The 9,227-nt window shown below is 44.2% G+C and overlaps 1 long non-coding RNA gene across 2 annotated transcripts in view; it reads left to right on the forward strand.

Moving 5' to 3' along the window:
* Nucleotides 1-1,429: 1,429 nt before the first annotated feature.
* Nucleotides 1,430-9,227, forward strand: part of LOC126068934 (uncharacterized) — a 32,446-nt gene continuing 24,648 nt past the window's right edge. For both annotated transcript variants that reach the window (XR_007515777.1, XR_007515776.1), the window contains exons 1-2: nt 1,430-2,589; nt 6,316-6,396. This is a non-coding gene — a long non-coding RNA (uncharacterized LOC126068934). The remainder of the gene's footprint in view (nt 2,590-6,315; nt 6,397-9,227) is intronic.

Genomic DNA, 9,227 nt, shown 5'->3' on the forward strand with positions numbered 1-9,227 from the left:
AGGTGTGGCTGATGTGAACATTTTTGGATTACACATTTTTACTTGTTAGCCCACTCCTTTCCCCCCACGTGAATGCACTTCTGCATTTTCTGTGTCACTCAGCGTTTGCTGTCTCTGATGGTCAGGGCAAAGCCCATGTATAAGCTAACTAGGGCAGAGCCTTGGACAGAGAAATGTTTCCAAACTGTTTTGTGATAAAGACGAAGAAGAGGATCTGGAAGCAGAAGCTGGAAAGTAGGATTTGAGTTTCCACTTACTCTTCACCTCAGCAGGGGCAGAAAGTTCCCTCTTTCCTGTTCTTTGGCAACATTCCTCTCAGAGACCAGAGGGGCAAGCCTGGACGATGCAAATGAGCCCTAGATGGTACTCAGCCAAGGGGCCTTCAGAGGGAAATCAGGGGGGCTGGCAAGGAAGGAATAGAAAAGGAAGGTGCCCATGTTTTTCTTAGTACCTTCTTTGTTTTCCCAAGCAGCAAACTCCTCTCTTCTGCAGACACAATACTAAAGTGAAAAAGTTCCCTCAGAATGTATGCCTGAGTCAGAGCATTTTGCAGACTGTGTGGTCCCTGAGTCTCTAGCCTTTGGTATGATACTGATACGCAGGGGAATTTATCGGGCACCCACCGTGTACAAAGTCCTACGTGGTATCAAAACTAGGTAGAAATGGAAACGTTGAATCACCGGCATTCGCTGTGGGATGAGAGTCATATCAGAGAAGTGGTGATGACTGTGTGAGTGTAAAGGAGCGGCCCAAAGGGAACAAATTTAGCCAGTTCCTTGCCAACTTCCCGCTATAGGTCTTCTACCGACTTCACCTGACCCTATAAAGCAAATCATGCTGGGAGGATGTGCATGGGCATGGCATGGCTAGGGTCCCTAATCCAGGTGAGAGACCATTCATTAATCTTTTCAAGCAGAGTGGGTAGGAGTTGAGACAGCTTAATGCAGTCTCAGCCCCTACTTCTCTGCCCCTCACCCCGCCTTCCCCCCCATTACCCTCTGACGGTGTTTCCTCCTTAGGGCTGCAGGCCCCAACAAAGTTGTCATATGTGCCTGATGCAGCTGCCCAAGAGACCTACATAAATGTTTGTAAACTTCCAACCCTAACTATGCCTCCCTCGGCTCCTCTCTCGGTGAGGCTGGCTGTTGGCGTAGGGCAGCTTGACCTTTGTAAGAAACTCAGAGCTACCTAAGGTCTGGGGTTGAACTGGCAACAGAGAGCCAGAAGCCCCGCGGTTGTTTCTCCCTTACCCACCCCCATCATATGAAAGGGAACGCTCCAAGAATGGTGACGAGTTAAGCTCCTTAAAAGGAAATGAACCTCCTCTTTCCTGGGCGGAAATTGTTTTTTTTTTTTTGCTTCTATATGCTTAAGGTACTTTAACACTAAAAAGTATACCCGACAGGATTCACAAAAACCACTCCCCGAAAGAGGGAGGGGGCGACTATGAGTGGACGGAGAAACGAAGGGTGGGTATAAAGAAGGCAAGGAAGCAAGGAAGCAAAGAATTTGCAGGGTGAGTCATCAAAAAGAAACTGGGAGCTAGGAAAGAGAACGGAATTTGTAATCTGAGCTGAGAAAAAGACGATCATTCATTAGACAAAGCTTGTGTCAATCACGTCTGCTCTGCAAATGACCTGAGAGCCTCTGGGGCCTCTCAGACCGGAAAAAGGGTCTTGGTGGGCGGTCTAAAGGCTTTGAAATCGGAAAAGACGCAGCGCGAGTAAGTTCGCAGAGGGGTCGGATGCAGCGCAGGCGGTAGTCGTAGAAAGATGGCGTTTGCCATCAAGGTCACATGGCCACTTTAGGGGACTAAAGCTAAATGCTAGCTGAGAACAATAGGAACGGCAACCGTTCTATCTGGGTTTTCAGAAACAGTCTCGACTCCAAATATTTTTTTTCCCGTTAGACTCATAAGCACACTTGTATTTGTCAGAACACATGCCCTAATTCTTCGTTCAGAGAACGTCGTCAAAACAGTATGTGAAGGAGCGGAATTTCATTGGGGTTTTTCTCCCTCAGGGGGTGTGAAACCAGGGGTGGGGACCGCAGGGGCCAGTGTGGCTGCAGAGCTATAAGGCAACACGTGCCAGGCCAGGAGTCGCCGCTTTAGGGTCTCTGCAGAGGAAGGCAACAAGGGAAGCTGATATTGGGAGGGACTATGAATTTCACCAGATCTGGGTCAGGCCAAAGTCTAGGCAGCTTGGATTAAACTCTGACCTCTCACCTGTTTTGAAAGGTTGCCCTGGCAAAAAGGACTTTGTGTTGGGTGCCCTGTACATTGTATTCGTAGTCCCCAACAACTTGGAGTTCTGCTACCGACTGTCTTTGTTTTACTACATAAAATGTTGCAGTGTGTAGTTTGCTGCAGCATTCTCAGATGTTCACTCGCAGATGTTTATATGTAACGTTTCCAACCCCCAAAGACAAAGATCGGATTGATAAAGATTCTGATAATAAAAGGCAATGATAATGAAAACTTTAAAAAAAAAAAAAAGGTATTTGACCTACGTTGGAATCGACTTAAAACGGAATGTGGAACTACTGTACCAGAGAAGTTCTTCTATGGTTTGACTTTAGTTGATCCAGGTAAGAAGTGTGAGCTTCATAAACCTGTTTGTTTTCATGTTCTTTTATTGGTTTCCTTAACCCTAGTTTCCTAGCAAATGTTACTTTTGAAAAATTGCAACCTGAGCTTAGCTACACTAAAGCAGAAAAAGGGATTTGTTCACTTCTTGATCAGTACAGTTGGGGGCCTCCACTCTTGCACCCTTGTGTTGTAAGGACCAGGGAAGAACTGGGGGTATATAAAAGGAATGATCCAAGAATTTAAGCATTCTAATCTAGCTGATTATTCTTATCTTTCACACTTCAGCTATTTGCATGGCCCCACCTGCAATCCACACTCCAAACTAAGAGCTGGACCAGGATTCCCCAGCACCCAGCAAAACCTGAAAAGACTATGTTTCAAGGGTGCTTGAGAATGGAGCCAGCGGGAGAGGGATTAACCTTTTCACTAGCTTGGTCTTGACCTTACTCAGCTCTGACCATCCCAATTCAGGCCATTCCCTCAATCCAAGGCTTCAAACCAATTTGTTCTGGTTCCCAGGAAGTTATACATAAGAATCACCTAGGGGATTTTGTTAAAATGTAGATTCTGATTCAGTCTATTTGGAGTAGAAATGCAAATTCTCAGCAGAGGTTCCAACCAGAATGAACAGATTTGAAGCCCTGCTTCAATCTAAAAAAAAACATTATGAGAATTCATCAGATGATTCCAGTTCTAGCTTTGTTGATCACTTTGAATCTGTTCAGGAAAGAGATTTAAGGGAAAAGGGGGCCACCATCTCTCCTATTCTCTGAGGCCCCATTTCTCCTTCCCCTAATTTGCTAGAACGGCTGTAGGAATCCGAAGCGTAGCCTTAAGTGAACAGGTTTCTTGTGGAAGAGTTTGGACTCAGTCATTCTGGAACAGTATAGTCCACTCAGGAGGCTCATGGGGGAACCAGACCATTTTACTGTTACTGCTTCAGTCACTCTAGAGGCTTACAACGATTTCTCTTGGTCAGGTCTGAAAGAGAGATCTTGTATCATCTGTTACAGATATTCGAGCCATCATAAGAGAGTGTCTGTGAGTTGGGGTGAGTAGAGGGAGGGAGACATGGCAAACACAGTCCCATAGTATTCTGGGGGAAAATACACAATCCCAGGCATACCCTGGGGAAAATAGAAACTTTGGTGAGGTGGGAAAGAACGGCCATGAGGCCTTGAGCAAAGCTTTCTCTTCATCCCTCCTCTTTTCCATCACTCAGACTACAGAGTACCCTAAGTAGCTGGCTCTACCCTATGGGAAGGAAGCTAGGCCCGTTCCTAAACGGTGGGTGCTCTAACTTTAGGAAGGAGAGGAAGGAGGTCGCTACACAAACCAAAACAAAAATAGTGGGTGCTCTAACTTTAGGAAGGAGAGGAAGGAGGTTGCTACACAAGAGTGTTACATTATATCTCTGCCACCAGATGGCACCAAATCATAACCAGCACTCCAAAGAGTCCACCAGGAAATGGACCTTGAGAGCCCTTGAGTTATTTTCCCTTCCCTCCCTGCTCACCACGTGGAATTGAAGAATAAGAAGCCTTTCAGATATGGTGGATAACTAAAGAACCCTCCTTCAATGAAAATGCTTGAATCCTTAAGCTGGAGCCACTTTCAGCTGAAGACTCCTAGGATTTAAATGTGGCCTTAGTCCCTGCCCTTCCCCAGACCTATTTCTCAGTTCCAGGTAAAGGAAAAGGTGATTTTCCTGGAATATTTCCAGATGACTCCACCCTCCAGAAGAGTTGTTTTTCCCCAAGGAGGTCAGTTGAAGAACAATAGACACGAGGCCTAGGGGGCTTTGCTCAAATTCTGGTCCCCTTTCTGAATGACTGAATGCACTACCTTGGGCATGCTGGGAATGACCATGTCTAAATATTAAAGTTGTGATGTGGCGGACCAGCCTTATTGCCTCTTACAGTCAAACAGGACTACTTCCTCAAACGTGCTCCATGAATTCCCATTCCTAGGCTCCTCCACCTGGATGCCGTCCTCTCTCAGCCATTTCTATGTGTCCCACGAGTCAAGGTTCAGATCAAACTTCATGTCTGAAGGGATCTCCCCCTCTTCTAAATTCATAACAACTTGTACTCCTTCTGTGCCATTTGCCCTATTTTTTTTTTCTACTTCACGTTATGGTTATTTGTGAACATATCTCCCCTACCAAAGCTCGCTGAGGACAAGGACCGTATCTCATTTACCTTTTTATGCCCTATAGTGATGAACACAGTAGGCGTTCAATAAATCATAATAATATCTTACATTTGTATAGCACTTAAGTTTACAAAGCACATTCACATACATTTTCTCATCTAATCCTCACAACAACCCTGTGAGGTAAGTGTTATCATTCCTATTTTACAGATGAGCAAACAGACTCGGCGAAGTTAAACAACTTGCCCAAGGTCATACAGCTAGGAAGAGGCAGAGGTGGATCTGAATGGATATTTTCTGACCCTTTCAAGTTTTTATACCTGAGCTGTTGACTGAAATTTTCTTCTTGGAGACTGAAGCCATGGGGCTCATCCTGGGGGCTGGGGAGAAGGGAGGAGAAGATTTAAAGGTCAAACTCCTCTCATTTCATCCGCATTCCCTTATTTCAAAAGAGGATTTCAGAAAACAATCTTCTTTTGTTTAAGAATGTCCTGGTGTGAGATACACTTGTGGATAAGAAGGGAAAATGTGGGGTGAAGATAGGAGAGTAAGGTGTATTCATAGGTGGCTGAACGGCTATACCCAAAGAGTGGTCACTAATGAACCTTTGTCATCCTGGAGGGAGCGATATACCAAAGGGCTCTGTCCTTGTCCCTGGCTGGTTTAATAATTTAATTAATGACTTGGATCAGGATATTGATGGCATGCTGATCAAGTTTATAAATGAGTTGAGGCTGGTTTCAGAAAGACCCCAAAAGGCTTTCATGAACCAGGAGGATGAAATGCAAAGTTCCATATTTGAGTTCATCGAAACCAGATGGTTAAGTGCGAGGTAGGAGAGACATTGCTTAATAACAACCTGTGTGAAAAGGTTTTAGGTGACTGAAAGCTCATTATTTTTGACACTAGTGGCCCAAAATGCTAATGAATTTGTGTCTAGAATGAGGAAGACTTTAGTTCTGCTCTCCCCTCTGCTCGTCAGGCCACAGTGGAGGGTTGACTTTAGTCTCAGACACCGCATATGAACAGGGACATTAGCAACCTGGAACATGTACCAAAGAGCGGCCAGGAGTACGAGAGGACTTAAAAATCATCGCATATGAACTACTGGAGACATTTAACGTGGAGAAGGAATCAACAGCGTGATGGTGGTGGCTCAGGATCCAGTTTTCAAATATTGGAATGTCTCATATGGAAGAGGGACTCAACTTGTTTTGCTTTTTAAGAGGGCAGGATCAAGAGCAAAGAGTGGGTGCTACAGGGAAACAGATTTTGACTCAACCTAAGGAAGAATTTTCTAACGGTTTGAGATGACCACATATGTATTGGTCTTCTCCGAGAGGAAGAGATTTTCCTGTCACTGGAGGTGTTTAAGCAGAGGCCAGATAACTGCTTGGCAGGGAGGCTGCAGAAGGGAATCAAGCATCAGAGCCTAAGGGAGGGGAACTACACAACCGTTAAGGCTGCCTCTGACACTATAATTTTGGGATTCAGGTAGGGAGGAGTGAGGTCAAAATAGTTGTAGCCCTCAGAGTAGGTACCTCTTAACTAGTTATTATCTCTGTTTCTAGCGTCTCCTCCTCCGGTCCGCCCTGCACCCAGGCTTCAGAAATCTTTTCCTGAATACTTTACCGTGGGACCTTCCAGCTCAGGTACGATAAAACCTCATACTTTAGTCCCCTATGCATTATCTACACGGCGTGGTTAGCCAGTCACTGCTTGAATATCTGCGATAATAGAGAGCTGTCTGCCTTTTGGGGCAGTCCATTCCAATTTCAGAGAATTGCTGCTAATCATTAGAAAGGTCTTCCTGAAACACAGCAAAATGCTTATATTAGAATGTTGGGCTTAGGAATTTTTCTCTTTGTTTTTGAAACTGTTGGTAATAAATTTTGAAGGACTTCAAGAGGCTGGAATCATGAGCCAAAATTTTATTATAATTTTTTTCAATATAAAAAGAAAAAAGCATCTTTCTTATGTTGAACCAAAATCTGCTTTCCTGTAACTTCCACCCATCAGATCTTAGAGCCTCTGGAGTCACACGGAATAAATCTACAGTCTCCTCTTCCCTATAAGCCCTATGATGATTTGGTGACAGTGGACACGTTTCTCCTGGGATTAATTCAGTCCCCTCATGGTTCCCATTATTCACCTCTGGATATGCTTTAGTTAATGTCTCCCTTAAAGCATGGTGCCCATAACTAAATGGAGGGCAACAGGCGTGGCCTGACCAATGCAGGGTAGCACAAGATGGTCACCTCTTTTATTCTGTGTATTATACTATATTAATGCCTCCCAAAGTCACAGTAGTTTTTTTGTAGCAACCAAACCTACTTTTGGCTCATAATTCACGATGTGCTTTCATTTACACTAAAAGCCTTCTAAGCCATATCTCTCACATACTACATTTATACTGCTACATTTGGAATTCAAATAAGGGATTTTCTCTTTGTCCCTGTTAATTTCCATTTTGCTATAGTGAGTCCATCATACCAGCCTCTTGACATCTCTGTGAATTCTAACTCTCTCATCTCACCTTTTGGCTTTATCTCCCAGTTTTGTGTAATTTGCAAATTTGATCTATTGACATTAAAACAGAACACTTTTGTGTGTAATCATTCAACCACTTAAGAATCCAACCCCTAATTTTCCCACATTGTTCCACGAGTACCATGAGAGAATGTTTTGTTGAGCTCCAGATACACTATGGATATAGTATTCCACTCATCTATCCATCTAGTCACCCTATCAAAGGAAATGAGCTGAGTAGGGCATGATTTGTTTTTCCTAAGTCTATGCAGGGGCTGAATGATCTTTGCTTCCTTTTGTAAGCGCTCACCAACCATCCTCCTCATCATTAGAATCTTGCCCTGAATCAATATCAAATGTATTCATCTATAATTTGTGGGACTCATCTTTTCCCATTTGCAAAAATGTGGGGCCACGTTTGCCCATCTCTACGCTGCCAGCATGCATCTCCTTCAGTCTCCATGGGGTTTTCAAAAGCCACCACCAGTTGTCCTGTAATTTGAGCTGCAAGTCCTCTCAAGTGCCCTGGGCTGTATTGACCCAGACCATGAGAGGGAGTACTCAGAGCAGCTAAGGGCTCTCTTCAACTAGACTGCCTTCAGGAGCTTCTCTCTGGTGTTCAGTCTGTCCTCTCTACTCTGAAAATCCTTCTCCTTGCAAAAGAGAAGAAGCACCTAGAATCTGAGGAGGTTTTATTTCCTCTCTAAAGCCATTAGCAAACAAGTTCCATCACTCATTCAATACACCCAAACTCCTCTGCTGTTATGAAGACCTCCACAACCTGCCTTTCCAACCTGATTTGCCACCATTTAACTTGAACGTTCTATATCAGTCAGGTCAGTCCCCTCACTACTCCTCTAATGTGCCTGAGATTTTCTCATGTCCATGCTCTGGCTGAGGCTTTTCTCCCAATCTGGAATGCCCATTGCTCCACCCACCCACCCACCCACACAAATCCCACCATAGCCTTTCTCATAATTTCTCCAGCTCCTTTAACCTTTACCATACAATTGAAATCACGTAGTATATATGTATTCCATTCATTTTATCATGGTTCAGTTTTGTCTTCCTGTTTGCTTCCCAAAGGGGGGTGTCTTCTATCCCTCATAGTATATAAACTAGCACGGGGCCAGGCCTACAGTCCTGGTGATCATTCTTACTTCCCATGGAGATTTCCACAGCTACCAACCTCTGGCCTTTCACACACGAACCACAAATTCAGATGCCAAGATAGCTGTGTCCAGCTTCCAAAAGGACTAAATAGAAACCAGATAAATCTAGGGATACAGACTGAACCCAGTCCAGGCACTAATGATTTTTGCAATGTGAAATAAAATCCAAGTGTATCCTCAGCCTCTCTTCAAATAAGCAGCCATGCTTTTTAACTGGGATCAGGGCTGGCAGTCAGCAACAGGGCTGAGAATACTCTAGCTACCTGGGAACATCATTGACTGTCAATTAGATTGAAATCCTGCTTGTCTTAGAGGTTACCTCTCCCACCCAGACCTTTCAAAGATGTGAAGACCAACTGTAGTCTCTCACCAATAGGTCCCAAATAGAATTGGAGCTGGTTTTGGTGTAGCTTGAGCTCTTAGAGGATAGACAGTGTCTAAATCCCCCCAAAATAGAGTGCCTCTAATTTGGAGGTACACACACGCATGCACACGCGCGCACACACACACACACACACACACACAGGAGGCCAAGTTTGGTAATATCTGCCATGGAGCAATCAAAGGATCATAAAAACAAAGACTTTGAATAGACCTCAAAAGGTCATTGTAATTCAGCCCTCCGTTTTCAGAAAGACAAAGAACACCAGTGCTTTCCTTAGTAGTCATTCATCCAATTTGGCAACTGCTGAGGACTTACTAGGTGCCCATGATCATCTCTTATCCATAGCAGTTTTTCCTTGTGTCTAACAATCTCATTTTTTCCTCTACCATTCTCAGAA

The sequence above is a fragment of the Elephas maximus genome, chromosome X (assembly GCF_024166365.1).
Source record: "Elephas maximus indicus isolate mEleMax1 chromosome X, mEleMax1 primary haplotype, whole genome shotgun sequence".
Taxonomy (NCBI): Eukaryota; Metazoa; Chordata; class Mammalia; order Proboscidea; family Elephantidae; genus Elephas; species Elephas maximus.